Raw genomic sequence first — 18685 nt, 5'->3', positions numbered from 1 at the left:
AGGTTAAGTTACAAGAAAATATACCCAACTCAAGAAGGCCTGGTTTACAAGAGTCAAAAAGGCATACAAGTCTAGATCAAAGTTTAAGAAAGAGTGCTAAAAAGGAGTGTCGAAGAACTGTCCCTGAAGAGGGGATAAAACTAAAGTGTATTGTGAAAGAGTTACATGAACTCATCAAGAAGATGGCAAGAGGCTATTTAAATATATCATACTAAAGATAACTTTGGAGTAAAGACGATACATTGCCATAAGAGACAACTAGAAGAGGGGATATATTCTCCTGATCTAATTTGAGTTAGTTAAGCTGGTGGTAGGGTCAGTTAGGACTAGTTTTGGACCGTGGACAGAGTCCTATGGGACTTCCTGACGACTGACGAGCATCTTTAGTTATTTTCAGAGGCAGGTACACCCCCTAGGGAAAGATAGACCTTATCTTTATTATATTAATAAACACCAGTAATAATGTCCCTCAAGTGTCTGCAATCCTTTCTATTATCCCTGCATTGCTAGTAGGGAGCACTGGTGTCAATTATGCACAACACTCTCATCCCCGTTACGGCGTGGAATGCGATTCTCAAAACCACAAATGAGCAAACGAAATAAATATGTGCACGTACAATAATCCCCAAAATCTTCTGGTGCACATTAAATCTTACATATGTACATGTTTCTTTATTCATTTGTATGATATTAACAAATTAGATTGCTCATGTCCTGCTACAAATATAATGTTCCCGCCCGTGAGGGACGCGACAAGGAGACCCCTCCCTTTCACCTGTTACTCACGCTGAGAAATTATATTATGCACTCTCTTGACTTGTGATTTAATTGAAATTTTAACCAGGCCTTTAGGATCTGGTCTGCAAATAATTGAGCGCCGCTGCTAATGTTTACTTATTTTTCCATTTGATCCCAACTTCTGCGCATGTGCACGCCACATCGGTTACGTATTATAATTTTTGGAACAGTCACTCCGTTATCATTAATGCAAATAAAAAGGAGAAATAGAAATGAAGAGAATGTAATTTACAGGAGGATTTTCCTACCTCTTACATTAACGGGTGCCATGTTTGTCCCCCACAAGCACCAGTGTTTAATCTCTTAAAAGCACCAAGTGGAGGCTCTGGTGCTGGCAACGAATTCATTTACAGGGATTTGCAGTTTCTCAATTCTCTGCGTCGTGGATTAACTCTGAATACAGATACCAGTCCCAGCGCCAGGCGAATTGCACAATTCACTCTATTTTGCAGTAATCGACGGCAAGAGTAAATATTCCAAGATAGACATCCATTCATCTGTGAATGGAAATGACATGGTGGACATTTTGCGGAAAAAAGATAAGCAGACGTTATCTTTTCCCGGTGGCAGATTGAAACATTGCTGGAAAATGCCTCCGTTTCGTTCTTTCACGCCACCTCCCCCTCCGAGATAACCTGTGCAGATCTGTTGGCAACAATGTGCTACTAATTGCTCTGCTTTCAGTATTTTTAGAAAATACTACAACTTGGGTTTGTGGAGGGCACGCGCAGGCAGTGTTCCGATATGCTCCTCTGCGCAACAGAGACGCAATCGAAGAAGCAGGCCATATGGCAAAAGACATTATAAAATGCATTTCAGGTCCTTCAGGTAGTATGCCTGAAAGAATAACTACGGGTAAATGTTCAAACATTGATCCAGGCCTAAGTATGATTTACACCTGGAAAAAGCAGCAAATCTCTCACGCGTAGATTAAGAGCGCGCCACCAAATCCCAAGTGATCAGGTGCGAGCCATTACAGCTCCATGTACTTCCAAAGGCGCAGAGTACACCCACCTGTAATTACACCCAGCTTTGCAGACGTGACTGTACTCACGGGAGTGTCAGAGAGGGATTATAGGTCAATAGGTGGAGCAAAAGGTTGAGCAATGCAAATATTGTTTACCACCTGGTCACAATGTGCATAGGCATCCATTAACATTTTCAAAAATGCATTGCTGAAACTTCTGTAAAGAAGTATCTCGTGACTAAACGTCACTACCAATGGTGTTTTGTAGCGGTGTAGTTAATGTGGTACAGTGCACCAATGTGTGTCAAATTGGCAGCAGTTGTGCAGAGAATGACATTTATAGCTTAAAGAGAAAAACCATTAAACAATCAATATTGATACTTTTTATTTAATAATCCAGTCTGTGTTTACTGTACTGCATTCAGTGTGTGGAGTATGGACACTTACACTCATAAATGCAGGTGTACAGTAAGTTATTTTCTTAATACTGTGATGAATCCTTAGATGTGGTCACTTCTCCCCGAGGGGGAGCCCCTTCCCATGAGGCCAGAGAGGTGAGGTCGTTACCCGATAGTCCCCCTGGGGGTGGTACTTAGTGGGAGGATCTCATGGGGAGGGACTCCCTGTGGGAGCACGGAGGACACAGTACTCTCCACTCCAAAACCCCTCAGCTACCCCACCCTTGGCTTGTAACCCTATGTACATTTGTCATGAGCACTGAGACGGGGTAGAGTAATCTGCCCAAGGGAAGAATATAGGATAGGTACTGAGACAAGAAGGCAATGCGGAAGCATGAAGAGCACTCCTGGAAACACTAGTGAACATTTTAGTGGCTCGCAAATTTCTATTGGTCAACTCACATTAAAAATAGGAGAGGGAAAACGAGAGAGAGAGAGAGAGAGAGAGAGAGAGAGAGAGAGAGAGAGAGAGAGAGAGAGAGAGAGAGAGAGAGAGAGAGAGAGAGAGAGAGAGAGAGAGAGAGAGAGAGAGAAAAAACAGACCTCTTGAGAAGAGCCCTCTGGGGAGTAGACCTCCTGAGAGAATCCACGAGCACGGAGAACGCTCAAGCCGCCACCAAATCCAAGGACTTGCATACATGTTTACCAAGCGGACAGAGGTGTCTTCGACTGGTCCAGCATTGCATGGGGACAATCCAGCCAAGCAGAACATTAGCAGTGCAGACAGGAGAAACCCTGGAACCGCGCACAGTCAAGTTAAGATGCACACGCTGTTGGCCACCAAACGCTGCGAAACCACCACAGCATAAGAAAAGGAAAAAGAAGCCATGAGAAACCAGAAAGGGAACATAGGCCAGCCCAAGAGCAACCAGAGAGCGTCAGCAAGCCCCAAACAGGTGCCAGGGTTTCTAGTACTCTTCCTGGGGCTATAAAGCGGGGTGAAAGCCACGAAGTTAGGGTCTAGGACCCGCACCCATAAGAAGGAAAATCCACCGGTTATCTTCATAGTCGCAGTACCTGGCAGGTCAGTGAACCACGATTGCCACGCTATCAGCAGAGAAACCCAAAGGTCTGGGACCCACACGACTGGGCGTTAAGTCTATGTTGTGTAGAAGTGTACAACATCCGAGGAAAGGGCATTGGGAATAGAGACATGCCCCCTGGTGTTGTAAGCTGTAAAGTAAGGCTGTGAAAAGCCCAAGGGAAGCTATCACATTCCCCCTGGTTTTGTGAACTGTGAAAGTAAAAGCCAAGAGAGTGTTAGAACAAAGCCAAGGAAGGTCAGGGGAAGAGAGTCATTCCCCTGACAATGTGTAACCTATGAGAGCAAGATACCTGGAGAAGGGAGGCATTCTCCAGGAACCCAACAGTGAAGAAACAACTATGATCAATAAGGAATGCTGATGCTTGAACTGGAACTTTACCTTTTGAGTTTGGGGAGGAAGGATAGCTCAGGGGCAACGCGTTCAACTTGGAAGACAAGCAACACAGCGCAACACAGGTTCAAAACCTGATCGCGCGCTTAGAAACCACTCGCTGGTATTAAGGGTCTAATAAATGAACAATAGATTAAAATAAGAGTGAGACGTTTACTGCTTTACAATCAGGGACACTGTTTCGTTCTTGGAAAGGTTTTGAGACTTGGGTAAGGGAGTCATTCCCTCAGGTATAGATTCCACTTAACAATTTGAACTGTGATTCGCTGTCCAGAAGAAGGGAGACGTTCTTCTTGACCAGGAAGATCCACTACCTCTTTAGTTTAGTGACAAGAGTAAGGGACAGAAGCAGGATTTTTGAGACAGGACATGGTCTCTTGATTTATGAGGACATCCTGAACGAACCCTTAATATTTTAGTTGCGGAAGGGAAATCCATATTAGAGTAGTAAGAGGTAGGTTTTCTCTTTATTTCTGGTATAATAAAGGTTTATGCCAACAAACATGCCACCCATGTGTCAGTCTCTTCCTTCTGCACCCTGACAATACTCAATGATTTTTCATCAAGTCTCTAGCATACGTAGATGCAAGCAAGAGAAGCCACACATCAAAGCACACCCATCCAGGAAAATGAGGACGCAGCAAACACAGTAATGATGCTGGAGTGAGTGAAGAGTAGCAGCACTGTCGTAGGTCCAGGATACAGAAAAGCGAAATGTAGCAAAGACAGATCGATGCATGGAAGGGAGCCGGGCTACCCTACCACATACATCTGGAACTACTCGCTTCTGCCGATTCTCGGGATGAAGCCAGAGATCCAGGCATTTGATGGAACACACTCTGATTGCAATGTGCAAAGGGGAAACCAAACACTGACGTGCTTAGCACCAGTGGCTTGCACTATATAAACATACACATAGACATTGCGCCCTAGCCCACGTGGGCAGCAGCTGGTGGTGCCATCGGCACTGCCAGCTCCAGCACAGGTACATCGGAGAAGAATTGCTGGAATGGTCCTCTCCAAAAACCTGAAGCACGATTACCAGGACTAACCACGTCCAGATGCAAAACTCTCCCTCCCACTGCCCGGGCAAGGCATCGGTCTTCACCTCATCTGCCGGTCCGATAGCACAGTGAGTAGAGCGCTCGCTTTGACATCTGTGCAGAGCCTGCTGTCGCAGGTTCGAATCCCGGCAGGGCCAATTTCAGCCTTTCATCCTTCCGAGGTCGATAAACGAGCACCACACACCGTGGGTAATAATAAGCAGCACTCAGATGCCTGAGGGTTCATAGCGCTATATAAATGCTATATTATTATTAAATCATTATTATTATTATCTGCCTCCAGATCCAGTGCCAAACAAAAACTTATATGCAGCCAAAGCCTCTTATCACGAGTCGTGGCTAGGCACCACGGCGAAGATACCTAGCAAAGTTTAAGTGAACCAATTCTCCTTGAGGGACCTTTGGTGCGAGATGTCTTAGTTTGGCCACGCCCAAGACTTGCCCCACTGCAGATGCTGAGTTAGGACAGGAAAGCCCCGACTCAATGAAAAACACACAACAAAGAAAGAATTCAAGTCTAGTTCCATGAAGGTCTGAAACTCTCCACAATTTTCCTTTTGAGCAGGCACATGGCCTAGGGCCAGGCCACACTGCAAGGGGACCTGGGCGACATTGGTCTGGAGTTGGGCCTGCTAGCAAATGTTCTGAAAGGGCTTATAGAATTGTCAGGGTTTAGTTTGCTCATGATGATACTGATCACATGCAAAATCAAAAGTGAAAAGTTTGGTTCACAGCTTTGGATTGGCCCGATGAGAGCCAATCCAAAGTTGCGGTGATAAAACGTCTAACCGGAGAAGGCACTGTTGGGATTGAATCGGTGTTACTGGTTTTTGCATCATCAGTTCTCTCGGAAATTGATGTCTGGAGACAGGTTCTCCTATGTAGAAGCAGGTCACAGATGGTGTGCAATGAGGCTTCCACGACCACACATCAGCTTGGAGACGGTCTGCGTGGGAAAAGGTGCTAGCAGAGACGGAAGCACTATCCCAGCTGCCATGCGCAGCGATGTAGGTCAGCCAGGCCAGTTTCTTTGTGATCTATTAAGTAATGAGACAGATTTTTGGGAACCCAATACATTTTCTATGTTTCTGGATGAATTGCTCTAGATCACCTCAAAGTAATTTTTGAAGTTCAAACATCCTGTTCTAGTTAAAGGTACTTGCCTCCTGTGCCACTGTGTTTTGTGGCTACTTTCCAGCCTCAACTCTGTTCTGAATATAGAGCTTGGAGTCAATGAATCAGGGGTTCCATGCGACAAGGGGATTTTAAACTTCCTTTGGATGTTTTGGACTATAACTCCCATCAGCCCTCGCCACCATAGTCAATGGTAAGGGATCACAGGAGTTGTAGTCCTAAACACCAGAAGAGCCACAGCTGCAGGCCTACATCTAAAGTTAACAATAGGAATATATTTATTTCTTTTTTTTCCCCCAAAGGAGCCACCCACCTTTCATTCTACATTTAGAGTGAAATCAAACACTCTTGGAGGTGACTTTGTGTAAATCCAACGCATAGGTACAGTTTTCATCCAGATGAACATGGCTACCTACAGTTAATGCCAGGCAAGCAGTGCTACTAACATGGACCTTCATGCTAGCACTTCAAAAGGAACAGTATTGCAGCGAGTCCATGATCTAGCCCAGCACTCAGTCGTTAATCCTTGTTACGGCCCTCACAGTTAAATAGATGTGTTCTGACTTGAGTCGAATGTACACCCTGCGGACAGAAAATGCAACAATCCTAAGAAATAGGACATGGACTTGCTGAATGAAAGGCACATGGAAGGTAATGATGCCTGCCTTGCTGCCTACGTAGTTAATGCACACCATGCGGACAAAAAAATGCAACAATCCTAAGAAATAGGACATGGACTTGCTGAATGAAAGGCACATGGAAGGTAATGATGCCTGCCTTGCTGCCTAGGTAGTTTCCTGAAGTGTATCAAACGTTTAAAACCAAAATGTATTGATACTTTAGATTCAGGCTAAAATGTTATAGGCCTGGCACCAAAAGGCAAACTGGTCTATGAATTAGATTACCAAATAAATTAATCACTGACCTCCAAAGGGTTAACCATCAACAATCTGGCACTACTGAATCACGAGTAAATGTGGCTGGTACCTGCATGGCCACAGCACTGAAGAGACTGGAGACATCTTGGGTGACCTTCTTCTGGTAGAGAACAGGAGTCACCAGGCCTACTGCGCCCTCCCTCGTCCTACTATAGTCATCGGGCAACCATCTCCTGCATAGGCGCTTCAGAGGCCAAGAGTCATGGGCGCCTGAAAGCCATCTCTTATGGCCTGTCGCTGCCCGTGGTCCCTGGCCTGTTGGGATTAGTGCTTGCAAGGGTTGGCAAGCCACAATTTGTGTATCATGACAGCATGGCTCCCTAGTGCAGGGGGTACACCAGGTCTCATCTAATACTAGAGAGGCATTCCCATGCCCTAATCTCGGTCCCCTTTGACCAATTATCCCCTACTCCCTGAACATTCTCCTTGCATCCCCTTTCTCTTGGTTCCACCCCTGCTACATATGTTGTGCCATAAGCCTCTCACCAACTAGGCCATTGCTCATTACTCATGCCCTGATGTGTTAGTTACCCACCTGTGACAATTGTCTATTTTGCTGTATGAGTATATGGTTGTGTTTCAGTTCCCAGACAGCTTATAAATGCAAATACAAACACAGAAAAGTCCTTATCCTAGAATGAGGAAAGGGCAGGGAGGATGAGGCACAGAGGCGGTGGGAAAGACATCACCAGCAAATATTAGGTTGATTCTCCAGACTGTACTCCTCTTGCATGAGCACCGATAGGGATGAGGTGAGTGAAACCAAGAAGTGGGAGTCGGAGTTTCATCCAAGAAGCGGATATCCAGTTGGTGACTCCTGGCTCACTTAGAGTGGGGATATACTAATAAGCCCTGGGAGTGTTAGTAGGGGCCCGAGATATGGAGTTCCCTCAGCTTAGCATGGCATGACATGGTCTATTTTGGCATCAGCGGAGGTGATGGGTGCTGGAGATCAGGCCACCGGCAGAGAAGGGGGAGCACAGAGCTGGGAGCATACAATCTCCCGCAGTGTAAATAGCAGAAGGCATCAATAACTCCTTCAACTCTGGTTACCAGACATTTCGTGGAAAAAAAATGGTCGACAGGACATTTGGTCGAAAGACAAATGGTCAAATTTTTTTTTATTTTCACTTTTTTTTTTTTTGGGGGGGTCCCCCCTAACCCCCTTTTTTTCTAGAAAACCCTTTTTTACCCTAAACTAAAACCTAATATATATATATATATAAAAAAAAACTCGACCATTTGGTTTTCGACCAAATTCCATCGACCAAATGTCTTTCAACCAAATGTCCGGACACCTTCAACTCTTTCTTTCCCTTGGGGATCAGCGGTCTATCCACCCCATCTGACAGTCCCTCAGGCCTGAGGAATTGAACAGAGGCTGGAACGTCAGAGAGGAAAATTGCAAGGGAAACAAACTCTCTCACAGGATGTGTAAAAGAATAAGCAAGAAAACACTTCCTGGGGAAAAAAAACTGGAAAAAAAGGTATCCCTTCACCTGACCCTATTCTAAGCAGCATGCCAAGAAGCGTATCAAGAGCAGTAGGGGGGTTACCCAAGACTATTTAACGCTAACTGCAAGGCTTGGCTTGATCAGTACTAAGCTGGTGAGTGTGGAAGGTAAACTCAACTGCACAGGCATTGAGAGGTTACCATCACAAATTCCCTCCAGCGAAGCCTGCCAATGGGGGACCTAGCATTAGGTTATACTGAGAGACCACTGCATGACATGAGGCAGGATTTTCCTTCTTTACGGTTTGTCCATAGCTCGTCTGTAAAGAGCCTGGATAGCTCATATAGGTATTTTGCCAAAAAAGAAAAAGCTGAACTATAACAACTGTTCCAAGGTGTTGTGGATGGGCCAAGCTACCAGTCAAGTGGGTGGAATAGGCAAAAGATTGGGGTCCTCTGTACTGTAGGTCATTAATATCCCTCAGTTGGAACATGTATGTATGGCCTTCGTGAAATCGATCGCCTCTACTCATTGATCCCAACTCTGCTGGAACCCATACTCAACACCTACCTGACCAGCAGCTGCTACCACAGGGCCCTACCACTAGAACTAGAAAAATCAGTGTTGTCACGAATAAAAGTTGGTTATTTATGACAAAGCCTGGATCCCAAGACTGGAAATCTTTCATCTCCTCTGGTCTTAAACGGTCTGAGGGATGAATCGTCTCAGTATCCCACGGGAGTGCATTACAGTAGTCCAAGTGACTCGTTAAAGTGCATTTAACCTGCGATAATTTCACTATTGCCAGTACACCCCAGACTGGTATGCTGACTGTAGGCCAACATTTCAGCCCACCAACTGTTATGGGGCTGGAGCCAACCCCGAACATACAAACACACTTTCACAAATGTATATATTACACAGCCCGCGCAAGGGCCTGTTCAGGGAATGTCCTTAATCCTGTATAAGATTCATCAGGCATATACGCAATTGCCTCCTGAAATCCCCGGCCCTTACAACCCACCACACCAGCAGCAAGCCGTGCAGCCACACCAACCCCACCACAACCAACAAGCCGCATTAACCAGACACCCTTTTGCAACTGCACCAAATGGAGCAGCGGCCCCATATCAGGGAGCAACAGTGGTGGGAGGAAATCCTTTTTCGTTCCCCGGAACAGACCCATACTCCCGACTAGGACAGCCCACAGAGAGCACTTGCGTGTCCAGTACTGTGAATTACCTTACATCCAGAAGAGGGACCACTGGTGGGGGTAGAGATGGGGAATAAACAATTCATTTTTATGGTAGACTTGGGAGCGGAGAAGTCGTGCATTAGTGAAGGAAACTTCCCATTATCAGGAAAAACTCTCGACACGCAGGGATTCTCTGGAGCTGTGGTAACAGTTCCTTACCCAAAAGACTTAGACGTCAAGGTGGGAGGGAAGGTTGTACGGGCACCCCTCCTTTACTCTGAGAGCTCTCCTGTCAACCTGCTTGGTAGGGATCTGCTTAGCAAATTAAACATGACAATATCCTTCACAGAGGGGGATTGTCTGCGGCATCCCCGGCATGTGCTCCCTCTGGGCAATGCTGGTGATACATGCTGTGGCCAGTGAGATGGTGGTAAGGGGCATCCTAGTCAACCCAGACATGTTTGTTTATGGCATCAAAGTATTTGCCCGAGCTGTTCCCCAGATTACCCGCACAATTTTTTTTCCAACCTGTGGAACTCCCCTAAGTGGTTGCCAGTACGATCTTGTCGTTAGATTTGTAAGGGTTGCTTGTATCTACTAAACGGATTGTAGTGCTAGGAACTGACCGCCACGGGTGCCAATGGCACACTGTGTTATGCATCGATCCCAATGTGCCCCTACGAGAAGTGACAGACGAGTACCTGTTGGAGGATGGCAATAATGATGGAGAAATAATCCTTGAAATGTGTATTCCCTGTGACATACCCCCTCTTGGTCATTTTCGGCGAACCACCCCCATTCAGTGAGACGGGCTTGCAATATGTCCCCTCACACTTATGGACAACAAACCCATACCCACACAATGTAGGGGTGTTAGAAGAGTGACCCCAGTGAGAATTACTCTAAAATCAGGAGCAATACTCACACGAGTAAAACAGTACCCATTGTCCAGGGAGGCAGAGGAGGGGATTCAGGAGACACTGCAGGCCCCATTACACCAATGAATAAAAGTGCCCTCCACCTCACCATGCAATACGGCTATATACCCCATTAAAAAAGCTACAGGGGGCAGTTGGAGGATGATTCAAGATTTTAGACCCCTTAATGACATTGTACAGAAAGAGTTTCCGCTTGGTTCCAACCCGGCATCCATTATGTGTAGCATTCCCAAAGAGGCTACCCATTTCATAGTGATTGATTTGAAGAATTTGTTTTTCTCAGTGCCCCTCCATCCAGACTCTCAGTACCTTACAGCATTCACCCTGAGTGGAAAGCGCTATGAACACCGATGCTTGCCCCAGGGGTACTGTGAGAGCACAAGTATTTTCAACAGCATGCTGCAAGAGAATCTAGGGAACATCCAAGCACCGAGCATGATCATTCAATACGTAGATGACCTACTGGTCTGCAGCAACAGCGAGCAGGGCTGTCAAAGGGACTCCATCGCACTACTACAGTTGCTAGCAAGGAAAGGGTACAAAGTGGACAAGGCAAAGCTCCAGTACTGTTTACTGGAAGTGCTCTACTTAGGACAACTCATTTCAAAGGATGGTAAGGGTATAATTCCTGACAGGGAAGCTACAGTGCGTGCCACTCCCAAGCCTCACAAGGTGAAAGACATGCAAACATTCCTAGGGTTATGCAACTATTGTAGAGCCTGGATCCTAGACTATGCAGCATTTACACAACCACTTCTACAAGGCCTCAAGGAAGCCCAAAAAGAGGGCAACAAAATCGAATGGACAGCAGAAATGGTGTCCAGTTTTAATGACATATGTAATTTACACAGCTCCTGTCCTTGCCACCACCGATTACACACAAGAATTCTACATTTTCTCCCACTCAACGACACACTCATGACAACAGTACTCACACAGAAAAGTACAATGGCCCACACACCTCTACCCTATTACAGAGCCACGCTTGATTCTGTCATGCAGGGACAATTTGCCTGCGAACAAGCACTTGCTGCCGCGGCCTTTGCCATTGAGAAGAGTTCCACAATTGTCATGGGGTGCTCAATAACGTTGTACGTCGAGCACTCACTTTTTGCGATACTGGACTGCTCCAAATCCACACTCACTACACAGAGAACATCAGCATATGAAATAATACTGTCCAGTCCCCATATCCACATTGTACAGTGCAAAACAGTAAATACGGTGCAAACAGTAAGTCCCGCCACTTCTCTCAATCAGTCATGCACGACTGAGTACTTGCAGCAGCACAATTGTGCAACATATGAGGGAAAGTGCGACGATATGCCCAAAGCTAAAGACAGCTCCCTAGAAGAGGGAGAAGTGCTCTTCATTGATGGGTCAGCATCAATCGACCAGGAAACAGGTGAAAAGCCTGTCAGGGTGGCAGTGGTGCACCTAGAAGAGGGAGAATACGAAACACTGGTCAAGAGAACATTACCCAGGCATTACTCTGCGCAAGCAGCTGAACAGGTGGCGCTCATAGAAGCCTTGCAGGCTTCAAAGGGGTTTTATGTTACCATCTACTCAGACTCTGCCTATGTCACCACCACAGTACATGCAGGTCTGTCGTGCTGGAGAAGGAAAGGATTCCAGGGCACAGATGGCTCTCCAGTACAGCACGCAGTGCTGCTCAACACATTAATCTCTGCCCTCGCAGAACCTTCTGAGGTGGGGTCGTAAAATGCACGGCACATACACAAAACACAGACAAAATCTCATTAGGGAATGGTGCTGCAGACGTGGCAACAAAAACTGCAGCATATCTTCCAGCTGAGCCATCAACAGAATGTATTGCGATCACAAGACCAGACGGAGATGCATACACAGCACTCGCCATCGCACAAATTATTGAACTGCAGCAGAGGGATCCCCCAGGAGAGTAAAAGGTATGGCTCAAACGCAGTTGCATGCAATCACCCACGGATCTCTTATGGAGACAAAACACAGGGAAGGTAGTAATGCCCACGGAATTATTGCAAACAGCCTTCGAGCAATTGCATTTCCCATCCCATAGCTCCAAAAAGCACATTGCGGCAGACATCCAAGAGGACTGTTTTGTCCCAAATTTACAGGAGCACCTAGCATCAATGGTGGGCCAATGCAAAACGTGTCAAGTGTTTAGTACAGGGATGACACTGAGAACTTTGAGAGGAACATTGGCCTGCCCTGTAGGTCCATTCCGTGAGCTGCACATTGACTACACAGATGGGAGAAAGATGCAATGGGGCACGATATCTCATTGTGGTGGTGTGTTCATTTTCCCGATGGGTGGAGGCTGTCCCATGTGCCCACCCAGATGCCAAGTGTGACACAAAATTCCTTGTAAGAAAGGTTTTCCCCCACTGGGGAGTGTGTGACGTCCTAAGGTCAGGCAATGGGACACATTTTTTCAATTAACTCTTCAAATAGATAACTACCCTATTGGGAAATAAAAATTGTATGTGCTCCATTTACCACCCACAAGCAAATGCGGTGGTGGAGAAAATCAACAAACTATCCAAACTATGCAACACTTCTATATACAAGAATTGGTGTATTGCCTGCCCATGGCACTGTTCCATCTACGCACACAACCCAGTAAGGACCACCACCTGTCCTCCACGAAATACTAACTGGCAGGCGCATGCAGACACACCTGTCACCAGTAAGGAGAGCATCAGATGCTCATAGAGCAGCAACAAATGTGGGAGAAGAATTCAAACAGTAAATAACCCAACTCACATGTGCGATCGGATGCATCGCAAAGCAAATGGCGTCGCCTCACACAGAGGAAAGGGACACCACCCCTGCACAACCATTGTTGCATGGGGCGTAGGTCTATGCCAGAAGCTTTGTTCAAAAATGGAACACCCCTAGGTTCCATGGGACCTATGAAGTGGTGTTTTCCACCCCTCTTGCAGTAAAGGTGAAGGGGCTGAGATATTGGATACACCCCTCTGATGTTCGTAGTTAACCACAGGACACCACACCCGGAGTCCAGACAGAAAGCAACAACACTAACTCAAAACAGTAGCTCTACACTGACCATATTTGTGCATGTGAGCATATTTAAAGTACATACATTGCTGGTAGATCATGATCTACGTAAACTAAAACTCTCTCTCTCTCTATATCATTCTCTTCTCCCTGTCTCCTACCCTCCCCGTTTTTTCTCCAAATTCCACAGGTGCAAGAATGATGGTGATGTATGATAAGGACCAAGTACATGGTAATAGCAGAGAAGCTGCCAAGACCTGGAGGAGGTAAAACTGAGGTGGTAGATGTTGAAGGATGGAGGAGAGAGAGAGAGAGAGAGAGAGAGAGAGAGAGAGAGAGAGAGAGAAAGAGAGAGAGAGAGAGAGAGAGAGAGAGAGAGAGAGAGAGAGAGAGAGAGAGAGAAAGAGAGTGAAATGCCAAACCCCTTCACTATTCTCTAGGAATCAGATCCACCCTCTAAACACCCCAGTCCAATATGTTCATCAAGGAATAGACTTCGATTACTATATTGATTAGGGCAGAAACCAATCACAATGTTTATTGTTCCACATTTCCATTCAGGATGTTAAGTCCTCCAGAGATTTGATATTTCTGGTAAAAGCCTTGTTAAGGTGACAGTGTCCAGTGTTTACATTTTAATTATCAGTCACAAAGGACCTACCCCTTACACTTTATTTCTCCTTTTAGTGGCAGCTTATAACCATGGTCCCACCAATATACTTTTAACAACTATCTTAATTAATTCTTGGGTCATTTGACAAAATACTGTGCGGTTATTGTGCTCCCTTCTGTTTTTCCTTTCAAAGGCCCGGGACAGGTATGGACATCAACTGACTGGCCCCGATAGGCTGTTCTTTTCAGTCTGTTAACCTGCTCCTAAAATTCCTCTCAGATTATCTGGTTCTGTCTTGAGAAAGATCACTGCATTCAGCACCACCTGAAAAGGACTTCTTAATGATATTTTCCGTCAGCTACATGTAAGGGGAATCCCAATCTGCTTTCCTCATGTCATATGGGCTCTCTTCCTTTTCTGTTTTTGCCAAAAATCCCATCTCTTCCTATGTGTTTGAGTTTAAATACCCAGCAAACACACCCCAGGATTCATGATTTGACACCACAGTTTTGTATTGGAGAGAGCCTATGACAGGTTCCCTCCACTTACACCCACTACAATGCTCCTCTTTGCTTCAAATGACCTGTTGAATTATCTGTCATAAGGGAAATTGTTAGGTATTAAGTACCCCTGAACAAAAAATTGGACTGAAATATTTGTTTCCTTTATAACCCCTAGTAGTGATCCATGCCATTAATAGAAATTATATATTCAGATTACCAAAATTATTTTGAATCCAGAAAGATTCCTTATATTTGAGTGGCTGTGTGCATAACATAAGTATTAAAATATACATATTTAATAATGCATACATTGTAATATATCATTTTATATCTATATCATTTTATATGTATGTTAATCTCCTTTTCACTTAAAATTCAGAAATATTTGTATGTTTCAAATCAGACTAACAATTCAATAATGTATTTCCCAGCTGTCACTTTCAAATGGATTTCGGGAGGTACAGATTTAACTGTACAGTCCAGCTTGAATTACGTGTGTGTCTTGATACATTCATATCAGCTGAATCCATCCGCCGAGGTAGATGTTCTTTGAAACAAAGAGATAATTTAAATAGGCTACTTAAATGGAGCTAATGCATTCTGCCTGTGGCCTTTTGCTCTGCCACGGTTGGAGATCACAACCTATTCAAGGCCTCTGCTGTTAAGAATAAACTTTACTGACCCTGAGTCACCTGGCACTTAATTTGCTGAACTTCCGATCAGCTTACAAATAGGACTATGAAAACCTTGGATTTAGAATTCATTTTGGTTTATTTGTTATTTTATTTTACACAAAGGCCTTTGTCCTGGGTACACACAACTGTGCCATTAAATAATGTCAATGTGAATGTAATGGCTCTTTGCATGCTGGTTTTCAAGCAGCATGATCCTTGCATAAACATACGGTTTAGGGGAACCAGAGCACACAACTTTAAAATCATAGTATACCAAGCTACATAAAATATGCAATTTACCCTGTATTTATTCACAAAAACATGCAATACATTGTTCTGTTTATTAATATACTAAACCTCTCATTTGATATGCAATTAACATTCTGTCTATCATTTCTTTCCAGAATACTAAAACACAAGTGCACAGTTAACCATATTCCCTTAGCAACTCCTTGGCATTAGACAAACGGTTTTGAATAAAACACTTGGCGTTGTTATTGTTAACCTTAGGTTACATGCTATTACAATACAAAACAATTAAAATAATTTCTAAACAGAGAAAGACAGGTCTGACACTGTATTCTGGGAAACAGAGACAAAGTACTGAAGTGTCCATTAGGCACTGTGTGAGAAAGAGAGTGGAAGCTCTGTTTTCCGGGGCACATACTAAACATATTATATTGTTTATTTGCTTCTATAGTGCTATAAAGAAAAGCACTTTATAAAGTTACTGAATTGGCACAAACAATATTTTGACAAGACTAAATGAAGAAGGAAAGGAAACAGAGCAAAAACGTCCCAAAATGAAATTCTGAGAATTTAAAGATTTTACATGCAAGACGTTCCACTCTGGAAAATGAAGTGAAGTGCCCAAAAGAACCCCCAACAGCCCTTCTCTACTAGGGAGTGCAGTGAATTTGACAAAAGACTCACTACCCTTACATGTAATGTAAGGTACCATCAGTACGCTACATTGTGGGAAGTGGAGTGAATTTCCCAAATAATCCCTCAAGAGATTTTTATGATTAATACCATTCTGGTGACATTATCAAAGAACTGTCATTCTGATTACTTGACAATAAAACTTCAAAGTAGAAATATCAATTTGTGTTCTTAAGATTCTTTCACTGGATGGTCACAGCTCACAATATGTAGTAAAATGGCTTGGGACTTGCAAACGATCATCCGCTGTCATCATAGACATGCGTAAATGCAGCACTACTCAGCTGCACACTAGATCATAGAACTAGTTACCCAAACAAGCATTTATCACTAGCCACTGAGATATTGAATCTCACAACAATGCACATCGCAACTCACATCATTACTATGCTAAGTACCACTAAAGGACAAGGCACAATATAATTACTGTGTTACAGAAATTCATCTTGCAATTAATCTAAATCCTGATATGACAGCACACAAGTATTCATGGTTATAGCAATCTGTAATGTATATGTATGTTCTGCTGCTATCTATGCCATGTCAGACTGCTGCCCTCTGGAAACGCAGAACCAGGGAACGTTGCACACCCAGTCTTCCCACAGAGCTAACGGCTACATGAATGACAGATGAGCCCTTTGAAGTTGACACATAATGTAAGATAACAGAGGAAGGACACATTGTGCAACGCCCACTTCGCACCAGACAGCAAAGAGGCAATGGACCAAAAAAAGATAATTGAATGAACCAATAGGAATTACTTTATGCTTTGATGAGCAGCTGATTGACAGACTCTCCAGCCAGATCTAAAAATGAACGATCTGAAGGACCTGCTAATGTCATGCCAAGGATTTTAATGTGGTGGAGGGAAGTATGAAGGTAGCTTTACAACTAATTAGGCAGAAAAATGGCCTTAGCCACTAAGCGTGGATGCAGATGTCAGACGTTCGTCAACGTATTTGGGTAATTTATGGGACCTGCCACAGAGGTTCCTGCACTGAGTGTTTTGTGGATAAGAGGTTTCAGGACAGACATATCAATGATGTTCTTTGTAGATCTGTGCACTTCCCCAGTAATGGCTGCAGTGATTTGTCAATAGATGGTGCACAGTCAAGATGAAAAGGATATCATGGTAGGAGACACAAAACCCAAAGACCGATTACCTGCATTGTCTTGGTTGTTTGATAACCACGCGTGTAGGAGCGATCATCAGCCTAACGCTCCTCTACTGCCACCACAATCAACGAGGCTCAGTACATTGAAACGGCCATGATTGTAATAAACCACATTGGGCCGCAGTCTTGGAGAAAGATGCGCCGTCTGCTACGCCTTATGGTAGTGACGTATTGGATCTAAAGTAAAATGTATGTCTAATTATGACTTAACACTAGCATCCTTTTCCCAGCCTCATTTGTTTTTATTAAATTGCATTCAGGTGTTTAGCACAGTGGCACACACCACAAAGTGCTGCTTCAGAGTGCTGGATCTCTCAGTGTGAAACACTTTCCTATAGGTATGAATGATGGTAATGAGAAAAGTAAACCGGCTACAAGGTGTGCACAAATATTGAACAAAAAGTAAAGTAAAAAAATATAGATCCAAAAATGTAGAGATTAAATATTATTGTGCAGTGTTCAGCATTTATGTCAAATTGTCAACTTGCTAGATTTGACACAGTGGATCAACATTTTGACATAACTATGTATGACGAAATGTATTCTGCCCTGCAGAAGTAGAAGGATCAGTAGAGACTACAATGCCCACTCAGCCCTCACACTGCTACAAACCAAGAGCCAACACAATCATAGAGGTAAAAAAGACACGGTTCAGAGTTACACCACTTTCACCTTTTGTGCTAACGTGGGCCACAGGAAGGTTAACCTCTAAGAAAGGTGTGAATGTGATTCAGCAGCGACCCAAACAGCAAAGCGTAACAGTCCAAAATAAAGGGAATGTCCAATCTAAGTTCTATGGAAACAAATATACTTTAATAAATCACACCATCTGCAAAATAACTAAATAGAAAAACACGACACACAACCCACCTATGAGGAAAGAACAGAAAATAAGCAAAGATAGCATAATGCAGCACTCTGAGTAAGTAATCGGGGGTGTAAGGCAAGTAAAGAACACAATGCTGTTACAAAAGGATATTAGTAACGTAACAAGTCTCCAGGGTCCAAAACTGGAACATGGAGTCATTACCTTTTTTTCAAATTCTTGGTGTTTGGATGGCATGAAACCAAACTTCAAGCGGTGATGTGAGTAGATCGAGCTCAGTTTGGGTACATTGGATTGTGTCTGCCCTAGCGGCAAGTGGGCTTCATGCAGCTTCGAATGCGATGACTCTGTGCTGTTCGAAGGAGACTTTTGCCGAAGCAGGCCGGGAAGAGTCCATGAGTGACGCACCAGCAGTTTGAGTCGGCGTGCAGCGATTGTAGAAATGGTGATCCTGTTGCTCTGATGTGCGTTTTGGCGAAGCACCAGTTCGAGGGCAAGTGGAGTCAAGTCGTGGCATAACCCCTGGTTCGATTCAGCAAGTGACTCTGCAGC

Source organism: Ambystoma mexicanum, chromosome 12, assembly GCF_040938575.1.
Source record: "Ambystoma mexicanum isolate Mex_15411 chromosome 12, UKY_AmexF1_1, whole genome shotgun sequence".
Classification (NCBI taxonomy): domain Eukaryota; kingdom Metazoa; phylum Chordata; class Amphibia; order Caudata; family Ambystomatidae; genus Ambystoma; species Ambystoma mexicanum.
The sequence above is the reverse complement of the archived record's forward strand: the minus strand, read 5'-3'. Positions refer to the sequence as shown.